Here is a 14,395-nt window from a genome sequence, read left to right as displayed (position 1 = left end):
GATACCAGCTAAGGGGCACGACAAAGGCACAGGCATTGGCGGATTTCATTGTGGAGTTCACCCCTAGCCAAGACGAGCTAAACAAAGACGCAGGGGTTGAAAGGTGGATTATCAATGTAGACGAATCGTCTACACTATACGCAAAAGGGATCGAAGTCATACTCAAGTCCCCAGAGGGTAACAAACTAGAGTACGTAGCCCATCTACAGTACCAAACTACCAACAATGAAGCTGAGTATGAAGCTCTGCTTAAAAGGCTGGAATTGGATAAGTCTTTAGGGGCAGAATCAATAATAGTCAAGGGAGACTCACAGCTAATCATCAATCAAGTGAATGGAATGTGTGATGCTAAGGTAGATCAGATGAAGAAACACCTCAACAAAGTGAAGCAGCTTGTCCAAAAGTTTAAAGATGTGAGTTTTGTACAACTCCCGAGGGAGGAAAACATGAAAGTAGATGCCTTGGCAAGAACAGCTTCTGCAGGAGTTATGGATGAATTTGACATAATCCAATACATACCGAGCATAGACCTTCCAGAAGTATATCAAATAGGAAAAGGAGAGAATTGGATGAGTCCAATAGTAATCTATCTTAAGAATGGAAGGCTTCCAGAAGGCAAGAACGAGGCTAGGAGGCTGAGGGTCAGGGCTGCCAAGTACATCCTCATAAATGAAGTTCTATACAAGCGAGGCTTTTCTCAGCCTTACTTAAGGTGTTTGGCTCTAGGCGAATCAAACTATGTGTTGAGGGAGGTCAATGAAGGAGCATGTGGGAATCACTCGAGAGCAAGATCGCTAGTTCATAAGATCGTCCGTGCAGATTACCACTACCCTACAATTCAAGCAGATGCTGAGGTTTATATGAAGGTGTGTGACCAGTGTCAGCGCTATAACAACGTCCCTAGATAGCCATCGGAGTACCAGACCCCAGAGATGGCCCCGTGGCCCTTTACACAGTGGGGATTGGATATCCTAGGTCCTTTCCTCCTAGGAACTAGACAAATGAAATTTTTGGTAGTAGGGATTGACTACTTTACCAAGTGGGTGGAGGCTGAACCTCTTGCAAAAATCACTCAGCAAAATGTTAAGAATTTTGTTTGGAAAAATATCCTATGTAGGTTTGGAGTACCTAGGGTACTAATATCTGATAACGGATGATAATTCAACAACGCACCTTTCAAGGACTTTTTGTGAACAATTTGGAATCAAGAATCACTATTCCTCGCCCTTCCACCCACAGGCGAATAGACAAGCAAAAGTAGCAAACCGATCCCTATTGAAAATCATCAAGACTCGGCTCGAGGGGGCAAAGGGGATATGGCCAAATGAGTTGCCAGGTGTTATTTGGGCCTACAGGACGACTGTGAGGACCCCGATAGGAGAAACCCCTTTCAAGCTAGCCTACGAAAGTGAAGCAGTCATACCTGCAGAAGTTCATATGGCTAACCATCGAGTGATGAAGTATCAGGAAAGAGAAAATGAAGAACAACTTCGTCTTGACCTTGATCTCATTGATGAGGTAAGGATGAATGCGGAGCAAAGGACAGCGAGATACAAGAATCTTATGGCGAGGCAGCATGATGCCATGGTAAAACCTAGGCGTTTCAACGTTGGGGGCCTCATTCTTAAAAGGGTGTCCTTGGCAACCAGAAACCCAACTCATGGAAAATTAGGACCCAATTGGGAAGGACTCTATAGGGTAATCGACTGTAAAAGGCAGGGGTCGTACTACTTGGAAGCTCTGGATGGACGAAAGTTAGAGCACCCCTGGAACGTGGAGCATTTGAGGAGGTACTACTAGTAATGAGCTTGAACGAAATTTACCAAGGACGAGGTTACAGCATTGGACGAAGTTACTGCTATGGTCTACATGTTTACTCATATTTATTGTTGTGTTCTTATTACTACTATGGTGTATTTTAAGAATAAAAAGTGCATTAGTTTTTAAACTTTTGCACCGTCTACAGATAAGTTTGTAAAAGACGAGGTTATGTATGTAAGAATATTTTGGCACTAGCTTCAAAGCATGTGCCATATTTGTGGATAATGTTTATATAATAATATGATTAGGATTTCTAATGTATTTAATGCATAAATCTGATTTCCATAATAGTGCCCACAAGGGGGGTAAAAGCCTAAGACGAATGAAAATCTATGAAAATCTCTGGACCCAGGGATGTAACATTCATATTCATAAGCTTTCCTCGAAATGAGGATAAAGCAAAGAAAGATAAGCTAAGGTATACTTGTCTGGAGAACAGACGGATGAGAAAAAGGCATACATTGAAGTATAAAATGTCCATGGACGAGCATCTAGCCAAGACACTTTGGTGTTCTAGGACGAGTAAGACGCTAGAAACGTAAAGGGTTTGGCAAAATTATCATTCCCACTTTCTGGACGAGACACACTTAGAAATATTTTAATGGCTAACAAAGATGTCCATGCATAAGTGAGCTGTCTATAAGAAAAATGCGTGGACGACCTTCCAACACTTAGAATGGGCACTGTTTAAAAGCCAATGACATTAATGATGAAAACAAAGGATAAACTCGTCCATACAATAAATAATGGATAAAAGTAAATATTCATCAAAGTCTAAAGATGGTAGACGACTACGGTCCAAAAACCCTTACAAAATAAGCCTTAAAAAGGCAATTGTTAACAAACTCGTCCAAAGCACTCTAGACGAGAGAACTATATTCAAATACATCTTAAATAAGGGTCCTAAAAACAGTGGACCAAAACAAAAACAAACCAAACAAATGAATAATCAAATATCAAAATCTCGTATTCAGGCAAGAGGGGCATCAGTATTGGGGTCGTCCTGAGCTGACATTGTAGTGGCATTGTCCTCAACATTAACGTCCTCTGAGCTCGTCTGGAGGAGGGAACTTGAAGCATCTCCACCAAGGTTAAGTTTAATAAGGCTGAAGTCAATCTCAAGGAACTTCTCCACTGCGTCCATCTTGAAATCTTCAAACCCAGCTGCATAGTTGGTGTCCAGTAGATCAGTGAATTGTTTGGACGCCTTAAACTCTACAACAGCGTCTTCCTTAGCCTTTGCAAGAAGGGTGCTTAACTCGTCGTTCTTCTTCTGGAGGAGCTCAAGACGAGCGTCCTTCTCTTTGACGTCTGTCTTCAACTTCTCGACGTTGCTTTTCAGCTTCTTTGCATCCTCCTTGGCCTTGGTAGCCACTTCAGCCCACCTCTTAGACTCGTCCTTCCCCGTTTGGATCGTCCTCTCCAGCAGAATCCTCTTCTTGTCTAATTCAATTGCCTAGCTGGACGCGACGATAAACTTAGACATTGCCTGCAGACATTAAAATCTTATCACAATATATACAAGTATTACTGGCAAGACAAGGAATATATATATAAAGAGTACATACCTTAAAAAGGTCATGAACTGCGGAGCGTCCTTTAAAGACATGTCATAGTATGCAGTTACATCCTCGTTTGTCACAACCCTTTCAAACCTTTCCCAAGCCAAGTCCTCATTAGAAAGAAGGTTTTGAGGCACTTGTTGAGAAGGCTGAGACGAGGCAAGAGGGGCAACTTTGGACGAGATTTGCACAGACGGGGGATCCTTAGGTTCAGAATCAACATCCAGAATTTGGATGGAATGACCGTGGGGGACGAGGAAAGGATTGGGTTGATTGTCCTGGGTTTGGGCGTCCTTATCCTTGGACGACTTATACTTAGCCCTTTTATCCTTGCGTCTGCTTGGAAGATTCTCCAAGTCAACTCCAAGAGACAAGCTCTTCTTTTTATCACCAGTGGATGGACGAGGCTGGGATTCCACCCCCTGCCCAGCTGCCTCGTCCACCACTTCCTTGTCCTTGTTCTCCTTCATCGTCGCCATTCCTGAAAAGAAAGACGTTAGTCACCAAAAAAAAAAAAAACTTACGTCTACGGATGGTGAGTTCATGAGTAATGGCTTCAACAGACGACTCTGGACCTAACCCCCAAGTGGCAAGACGTTGAAGGCTCACCAAGGAATGGAATGTCCTGCCAGTGTATAGACGTGCTTTCTGAACTCGTTCAAGATAAAACTTGCTCAAATGAGGCCGTCTAGCACCTATAAAAAAAAGAGAAGAGGGTGATTAGACGACTACAATCAAAGGTAACAAAAAGTAAAGGGACAACCATAGACGTACCTTCAGGACGAAGGTTCCCTAACTCTCCTGTGTAGGGAGGGATTGAGGGAATGGATCCATGTCAACCTCAATAAGGTGTCCAGCCCAAAAGCCAGAGACGAAGAAGAACTTCGTCTTCCATTTCCTATCTAAGGTGACTAAGGACTTTATCAGCCTATAATCTCTCTATCTGGTTGTGAACTGATAAAAGCCAAGGGATTGGTTAATCTCGGAGGGCTTATAGCAGAAAAGGAACTCGTCCACAGTAAAAGGACGATCCCCCTTAAACAACTCCTTCCATAACACTTGCATAGCGACAATTAACCTCCATGCATTGGGGTTGAACTGACATATACCTAAACCTAACCTAGAAAGTAACTCACTGGTAAAGGCATTAAGGGGCAACCTCAAACCCCTCAAGAGGTAAGCCTCATAAATGCCAACGCCAAAACAGGGTAGACAACACCACTCGTCACGCACAGGTACCTTGGGATTTAAATTTTTAGGAATTTGGTACCAAGTCTTAAGGATGCCTAACTTTCTCTTGTCTATCTTAGAGGCAATCCCAACAGCACAACTATAAACTACTTCTTCCTTGTCTTGAGTAGAAGACGAGGGGGCACTTGTGCTAGCCCTAGACCTAGACTCAGCCTTCGTCCTAAGGCTTTCCTGAAGTACCTCTAAGGGAACCCCAGGGGCACCTGACGTATACTCGTCCGTAGTATTTCCTTCACTACTGCTATTTCAATCACTACTACTACTATCACTAAACCCACTAAAACTACTGGGGTCATGATACTCGTCTATGGCTTTGTCAACACTATTGCTAGATGAAGAAAGGACTACCTCAGACATTCTTTAAGAAAGCTTAAAACCTGAGGACGGGGATGGAAAAAATACCTGGATCTAGATGAAGGGAGACTATGGACGTAGGAAACTTCTAGACAAGGCACTAAGACAAAGGATGTCAAAGAAGAAAATTTCAGAAATAAGGAGGGCAGTGAAGGAATTCCACTATTTATAGGCAATGAGCTCTAGTACCCGAAGCGATGCGACCAGCCAAATTGTGACAAATGGCAAGTCCCTCGAAAAATGAGTTGACATGACCAGTCATCAATTAGATCATGACATGTGGCCCCCATAATAGCTGGCGTGATGACACGCGTCCAAAAGATGACGTCAGTTGATGTACTTCCTAGACGACACATAGACAAGGGGACAACTGATGGGGTATTTTAAAATACAAACTCCAATCTTGTCCATGGAGGTCGTCTAGGACAAAACTAGGAAAGCAAAGGACTGTAAGAACCTCATCCATAAGAAGCTCATCCACGCAGGAAGGTGCTTGGACGAAAATTCACATGGTCAAGTTTTACCACGCCATGTCGTCCAAGGGAACCATCAACCTCGTCCATAAGAAGGTCGTCCATAAAGGAACGACCTCTCTTGGAAGTGAGATACGCACGACTGGAGGACCTTTGGACGAGGACCCCTAGACGAGCCCTTGACACTTAGGAAAATTCCTGAATGCGTACAACAACTCCTTATCACACACATAACTTCCAGTGACCGTTAGATGAAAAAAAAAATGTAACTCCTAAACAGTTGTGGAAGTTATTTCTAGACCCTTACATCTCCTCAAATCTATGGGAGGTTACAAGTCTGATAACTGTCTCTCGGACACTATATAAACACTCATTTAGACCAGACAAAATTACGTTTTTTACACATCTTAAAAAGTTGGAACTCCAAAATTAGAGAGGGAAAAACTAACTTTGCCATCGGAGGGTTCTTGGTCGGCGACTCCGGTCACCTTTGATTGCTTTTCTTCCTTTTTCAGGCCATCAAGACAGCCAATAGTCCTTTCAAGTCCAAAGCATCCAACCTACTGATTTTTTTCGCATCATCAATAAATTTTATATTCAGATTTGGTTTCATCTTAAACATGAACACACAATAACACAAATCCAAAAAATTCAATCACAAGAACACAAACATAGAAAATTTATATTCACCAACAAGAACATGATACTAACATGACCGTTTCTTGCATTTTCTTATGCTTAGAAACCAAACAAAAAAACACAAAATTCAACCCATATTTTCTTATACTTTCTTAGAAACCAAATACAAAACTCAAATCTCAAATCAATGGACAAAACCCATCTTAGATAACCTGCAAATAGCCACACAACCTTAGATCCAACAACCCACACCACCTCTAACCCTAGATTCTAAACTACTAAACCCATCACCAGATTCAAACTTAGTGAGAGAGGAAAAGAGAGAGAATGGGATCTGGCTCATTGTTGTCGTGGACGTCCGAGTGTTACCGCAGGTAGTAGGCTTTACCTCGTTTAGATCAAAGAGAGATGATAGATTGGGTTTAGAGAGTGTGGGGTTTGGCCATGAGAAACAAGAACCACCACGTGGAGTGGCGGTGGTGACAAGCAGTTGCAAAGAACAAGGGGTTGCTCATCATGGTTGTTCAAATTGCTCTAACCATCGAGTCCAAGCCAAAAACTCATAAAAAATATGGACATAATTGTTCAACATTAGGTCTGAGAAAGGTTGAGAGAGAAAGAGTCAGTGTGGGTTAGAGAGAGAGAGAGAGAGAGAGAGAGAGAGGCTTTGAATTTGGGTTTGATTTTGAGTTTGCTAAAATTTTGGTTTTAGAGATTCATGCTACAATCCCTTCAACACTTTTTTTTTTCTTCCATTTAGGGGTTGACATTGCATTTAAATTTATGGGCTGAGCAGTTGCAAAGAACAAGGGGTTGCTCGTCATGGTTGTTCAAATTGCTCTAACCATCGAGTCCAAGCCAAAAACTCATAAAAAATATGGACATAATTGTTCAGCATTAGGTCTGAGAAAGGTTGAGAGAGAAAGAGTAAGTGTGGGTTAGAGAGAGAGAGAGAGAGAGAGAGAGAGAGAGAGAGAGAGAGAGAGAGAGAGAGGCTTTGAATTTGGGTTTGATTTTGAGTTTGCTAAAATTTTGGTTTTAGAGATTCATGCTACAATCCCTTCAACACTTTTTTTTTCTTCCATTTAGGGGTTGACATTGCATTTAAATTTATGGGCTGAGAACATATGAATGTTCTTTGGGAAGAAGAAAAATCTAATGAAAGGGATTTAAAAAATATATATAATTATATTTTTATTTGTTTTTTAATTTAGTTGTTTTTTTTAAGAAACTATTTAGATGTTGACATGGCAATTAGTTTAGTTAATTAAAATATTTTAATATTATTATCATGGTCACGTTAGCATTTAGGATGCCAACGGTGTAATTCATCAGTTACATAGGTTATTTCTATTAGTAAGATGATGCTACGGTCCAAAACAAAAGTGTCTTCATGATTTTAGAGACTAAAAGCAGAAAAGTAAAAAAATAGGGACCAAAATGAAAATAAGGTAAAATTGTAGAGACCAAAAGTGCATTTACGCAAAATATTAATTTTCAAGCATGGTTATTTTAAATTATGAAAATTATTTTATTTACTAATTTATAACATTACAACATCATATATGTACCTCCTTATTTAAATTTTCCTTGAGTACATAGGCAATTATATTTTCTCATATAGTAAGGCATTGTTTTTCAAAAGAAAAAAAAAATCCATAAATTATTAGGAGTATTTTAGTTGTCACAGCTTCACTTGCATTCCACATTGTTTTTATGCGCATACCTAGAATAAGAAAGATAACTCATTAAAACATATTTAAAGTAAATTCATAGATACGTTTTGAATAAGAGATTCGGGGTTCAATCCATGCCTACATAAAAAACTAATTGGTGTCTTGGTCTGATGATAAAGAGCTATCATCAGGAGCGAACACCAAAAAGTGAAACTTTCTATATAGAGTTCTACAATTACTAACCCTTGTATTTGATTTGTTAGTAGAACCAACACAAAAATTAAATATCAGCATATAAATAAATAGTAATAATCATAAACTATTTTACAATATTTTTATAAACTAATCTTATTAGTTTTCATCTAGATCCACCACGAACATCATTTTTTCATTTATCAATAACCACTCACCACATCAGCGATTTGCAATTTTTTTTGTAAAAATGTTTGTATCTTTAGCATTACTCATAAATAAAGGATGAGTTTAATAAATTTATAACCCAATGAAAAGATATTAACTATTATAATAATATTACCATAAGAGTAATTCAAGACAATTTTTTTTTTAGTTGAAAATCAATTCAAGATAAACTTTTGATTAATATTACACCACACAATATCATTTTTGTTGTTTACTATTATAATACTATCAAAAGAGAAACTATTGGATAATATTTTATCAGAACCACCTAGTTGTTTTATAAAAAAAAAAAAAAAAAAAACTTATAATCAAACTTGTCACATATCAAGATGGTAAAAACTGAAAAATCCCCTTATCTTTAACCTATCAAAATTTTGGTATTTTATGCTTTTACCTCAATACTAAGTACATAAATATATGAGTTGGATAGCATATGAGATATAGTTTACATAAATTTTGCATGCATAAGTGAATATGTGATATAGTAATGAGATTTGACTCCTATAAAATAAAAGATTTACTAGATATTCATCTAATAATAGTTAATAAAATGGTGGAGCTTAAACAAAATTATACCATATACAACTCTTAAATGTTTCAAAATTTGCAATAAATTCAGTTAATAATAAGAATGTTTAACATTCATACACAATGGAATCATGAAAATAGTGTATTATTGACGGATAGTAAATATATATAAATTTCTAACTTTTAATTGCATTAATGGAATTATGAAAAATGGCCTTGTACCATTGACTGATACTAGATATATATAATTTCGAACTTTGAATTGCATCAATAAAAGATATTTGAGTTATGTATTATAAATGCTATTTGATTTGTTGCAATTTAGAAGTAAAAAAATCATCGCGTGCGGTAGTCACTCCACAAGTATAAATACTTGTGGGGTGTGGGCGGGGGGTAAGGGTCAAAGTTCAAGTCTCCAGGAGGGATCTTCACACACATATACACTTAGATTAGGCTAGAGTAGAAATTCTATCTTGTATAAAAAAATAAAATGTAAAAACACTATTAACCAAAATTATAAATTTGTAGGGTAAACTTATTATTATTAATTTCATGGTGCAATAGTATAAAATTTGGAATATTCCTACAACACACGTGGGCTATAGTCGCATTTTTTTAGCCATGTTTACAAAAACGCAGTTATAGCTAACTTATAACTGCATTTTTAGTAAACGCAGCTTAAGTCTATAGTCACATTTATAGGTGTATTTTTTTGCTGCGTTTTTTAGATAGGCCCTATTGCTACTTTTAGAAAACGTGGCTATAAAACCAACCAAATATATATATATATATACACACACATTTAAGATGACCTATATCAGCGTTTATAAAACGTAGTTATGAGTTAAGTCTATAGCTGTGTTTATAGGTGTCTTTAGCCACATTTTTTGGACAGGCCCTATTGCCATATTTAGAAAATGTGGCTATAAGACCAACCAAATAATATTTTTTTTAAGATGACCTATACCCGCATTTATAAAACGTAGCAATAGATTACCTATACCATCAGTCGCATTAAACATAATTATGCAAACTGAAAATTTAGTTGAACGTTGTCTGGGAAAGAAATGTTAACTTGCTTACAATAAAAGAACGGGAGGGGAGGCAGACCAGTGTGTTTGGAAGAAGAAAAATATATTTTTCACCTTGCCTTATTAGGAGGATTGCACGTTGCGACACAATCTTGACATGATGCATATAGAGAAGAATGTGATGGACAATATACTTGGCACATTGCTGAACTTGAAAGAACAAACAAAGGATAATTACAAGGCACGCCTTGACTTGGCAGACATGGGAATAAGGAGTGAACTTCACCTACAACGAAAAGGTGATGATAAGTATACTATACCGCCCGCTTGTTTTCATATGACTACATTGGAGAAGGATGGTTTCTTGCAAGTTCTGAAGAACGTAAGAGTGCCTGATGGATATGCTTCTAATATCTCCCGCAATGTTAATCTGAAAGAATGCAAGATTTATAGTTTGAAGAGTCATGATAATCACATCTTGATGCAACAACTCCTTCCAATAGCATTACGCGGATCTTTGCCATCTCAAGTTTCTAGGCCTTTGATAAAGTTAGCTTGTTTCGTTAGAGAAATTTTTTCTAAAACCCTTACGGTTTTAGATATTGCGATTGTTAAGGCAGACATTGCAGTGACGTTGTGTGAATTGGAAAAATTATTTCTAATAATAGCTTAATTTTACATATTTATATCATTATTAGAAAATATTATCATATTTATTTTGAGTTAATTTATGCATTTTATAGTTGGTTTTAGAATACTACTAAATAATCAATTTTGTGCTTAATTGAATTTTAATGCATGAATTTGTCTTTTGTAGGATAATGAAATTAGATAAGTGGATTTGTGCAAAGAAGAAAACTAATGGACTTTACTTTTACAAGGGCCATGATGAAGTCAAAGAAGGTCAACCCAATTAAATCCAAATCCAATTGAAGTAAGAAATCAAAGAAAATTTGCACCAAATCCAAGTCCAATTCGGATTAGGATTCCAACCTACACACTAGTTAGTATTTAGAGTATAACTTTCGGCTCAGATGTTCAATCAAGATAATTTAGGTAGGGTTGGAAAGCTAACTTAAAGGGCTACAACTTTGTAATTTACCAAAAGTCCAAAATTTAAAGTTAAATGGGCCAAAAATATTGATTAAGTGAAGCCTAAAAACTTGAGATTTTCTCCAAATGGAAATTTAACTTGTAATAGGATTTATTGACCTATTTAAAGGCTCTTTAGAGAAAAATTTAGGAAAGCTACCGTAGATTGTAATTTAGGTTTTCTTTAAGTTTCTTCACAAGTTTTTAGAATTTTATTTGTGTTATGGCTTGCTAAAAGCCTTGCTAAGGCAAGGAGTGAAACCCAACCGTTTATTGGTATGTTTTTAACAATTATTTATTAGTTTTAATGCTTATGTTTTTATATTTTTGATTATTTTACTCATCTAGAAAAGTGTTTAGTGCTGTATAATTCTTTGATTTATCGTAGAGTTCGGGCACGTTAAATGCTTAGTATTTCCTACGAACTAATTCACTAGTTTTGTTTTGCCTAAAATCAATCATTTTCATAAAACTACCTTAGATTGTTAATTCTTGGGTTTTTATTGTTAAATCATCCGACTAAGATCATCTTTCATATGAATTTTAGTTGAGTTATAAAATAAATATTATTAAGACTACCAATAGATGTGTTGTGTGTGGATCCCTAAACCCTAGCGCCTTAATATATTGTCATTTTCTCTCAATTTAAATTAACTTTACTAAACCATCAAAAATCTCTTTAATTAAACTTTATTATTTTAGTTTTATTATCTTGTGGTTTGCTAATTAATTCCTTTTTCCCTGTGGATTTGACCTCAGACTTACTGAGTTATTACTTCGCGATAATCCTATACTTGAGAACATTATTTAAGTCGCAGCAATTTCCTCCATCTTTTTTTTTTTTTTTTTTACAGTGATGGTACATTTGGTTATGCATTTAACTATTGAAGCCAAGATTGATGGTCTAGTTCACTACCGTTGGATGTATCCCATTGAGAGGTAAGACGTATGTGATAAACTATGAGCTTCATGTGCGCATTCGAATAACTATTGTCAATTATTAATCTTCTCATTCCTTTATAGATACCTCTCACACCTTAAGTCTTACGTACGAAATAAAGTTGCTCCAGAAGGGTCCATTGCTAAAGGAAATTTAGTAGAGGAGTGATGAACATTTTGTTCACGATATATTGAAGGATTTGAAACTATATTCAATTGACCCACTAAGACGATTGAGGAGCCAATAGGGGCGGTTTCAAGCATGACACTAGACAATAGAGAGTTGACCTAAGCCCATTGCTATGTTTTATTCAATTCCGAAAACATTAATCAGTTTCGTGAGTAAGTACTACGTAGACCAATATCATTGCATGTCAATCTAATGTACGTTAGGTCTATTAACCCTAATATAATTGCTTGCACAAGATGCACAGAAGATTGATGGAGGACGAACTCCGAAAGAGCCACCATCGTATATCTGATGCTATTATTTATAAGCATCATATGGAGAAGTTTTGTGGTTGGTTTAAGTGTCACGTACGTATGACATCTTCAACTTCTTAAACTTGTAACATTCTCATAACTAGAATTACAATACTAATAATAATAAATTTGTTTGGTTATGTTAGGTGATGTTAATGACTGATGCTGACAGGAAAAGGGAGGGAGTTAATGATACCCATATTACACTTTCCTAATGGCCATATAATATAGTAAAGCTGAAGCATTATGTCATAAATGACTTAAAATTTAAGAGTTTGAATGATGAGGCAAAAAGAAAAACGTAGAATATTGGAGTTAATGTCGCTATTGAAGGTGGTATTACGTACTATGGTTTTTTTGCTGATATTATCGAGTTGAATAATTCTGACAATATCAAACAGGTGTTATTCAAGTGTAAATGGGTTGATAATCAAAATAGGAGAGGATATAATACTGATGAATATAAAATATAATCATGATCTAAAAGAAACGTATCCATTAGAAACATAGTATAAAAAAAAATGGATCGATTGATTCGTTCTAATTCATTGATTAAATCTTCTGGTATAAATATTGTAATGTAATAAAGAATAAATATTGGAAAAAGACGCGACTTCGCAAAAATGAATATATATATATATATATATATATATATATATATATATATATATATCTATTTTTTTAACAGTTTTCACAAAAAAATGTATCCCCCCCCTGCCCTTGAAGGAAGGCTTTTTCTTTGCTGAAACATTTTCTATATTTTTATAGTTAGAATCGACGCTACGTACCTATTCAAAAATAGAATATGAAATGACTCACTATTCACCCGGTTTTGGGGCCTTGCTGATGGTGTATTTTACACACTTCATGATGGAGATGAAATGATGGATGAACCATATGTCTTGACATCTCAAGTTACACAAGTTTTTTATGTGAAAGATAAAAGGAACAAAGATTGGTATGTTGTTAAAACTAATACCAAGGATGTGTTTGTTGCCAGTATTGGTCCCCAGCATGATGAGGATGACATATACAAGTTTTGTGAGAATGTTCCATATAATATAACTAGTAATGATATTGTGAGTGACAATCTTAGTTGGACTCGAGATGATGTAGAGAAAATAACAATTGATGCCTCTATCATTGTTGAAAGAGAGCTTTATGAAATAAACAACTTAGATGATTATGAGTTTATTGACGATGAGTCCAACAATGAAGATAACAACAAAGACGAGTACAATAAGGATGAGGAGTGTAATATTTTATTGATGTATTATGTGTGATTATGTTACAGTTATTAGTGAACTCATAAACTAGAAATAGAATTTGTAAAGTTCTACGGTATGCAAAGTTTGAAAATCTTGCATATGTTAAAACTATTATTTCTTCATATTGTTAAGACTGGCAATAGCTTGAAATATTGACAAGTGTAAGTTCACATCTTGTTTGACAATAGCCTTATTACTTACATTATATGCAATTGATTGTTGTCTATAATTATTATTATGCTTGTGTTGTTAAGTTGTTGGACATAGGAATGGGAAGGAAACGTCAATTGCCACTTGTTGAAGTTGGCCAAGGATCATCACATTCACGACAGAGGGTGAAGGAAGAAATGGAGGAAACCCATATTTCTGAGGATGCAAGACCGGTTGCAAGTGATAACGAGATACAACCCCTAGGTAGTTTACATGTCTTCAAATGTAACGTTTGATATTTATTACTAGATGCATATTTTTTTTTCGTGGTGTGATATTTTTCACTAGTTGTGAACTTTGAAAGTTATTTCTGGTGGTGGTTCACTATATATAGATGATACTCAAAAAATCGCAATAACCAATAATTGGCATAAAAAGCATGGGAAAACATAGTTTCAACAGATATGGATCTTTCAAATAATGTAAAAATTAAGTCAGAGTTAAATTCCACTGGCCAACTGATTGGAGAGATCGGGGAAACATTCACTAGGTGGTTGGACACTTTTTGCAACAACCCTTATTATTGCCCACTTGTGCTTGCTACTTGGACAAGTGTCCCGGGAGTGTATGAAGTAGATTTTTGGAAAGAAATTGAGGTAGTATGAAAATAAGATATAATTAACTATCATCTATGGTCGTTGTCCTAAA

Source organism: Castanea sativa, chromosome 2 (assembly GCF_040712315.1).
Source record: "Castanea sativa cultivar Marrone di Chiusa Pesio chromosome 2, ASM4071231v1".
NCBI lineage: Eukaryota > Viridiplantae > Streptophyta > Magnoliopsida > Fagales > Fagaceae > Castanea > Castanea sativa.
Note: the sequence above shows the minus strand (reverse complement) of the source record.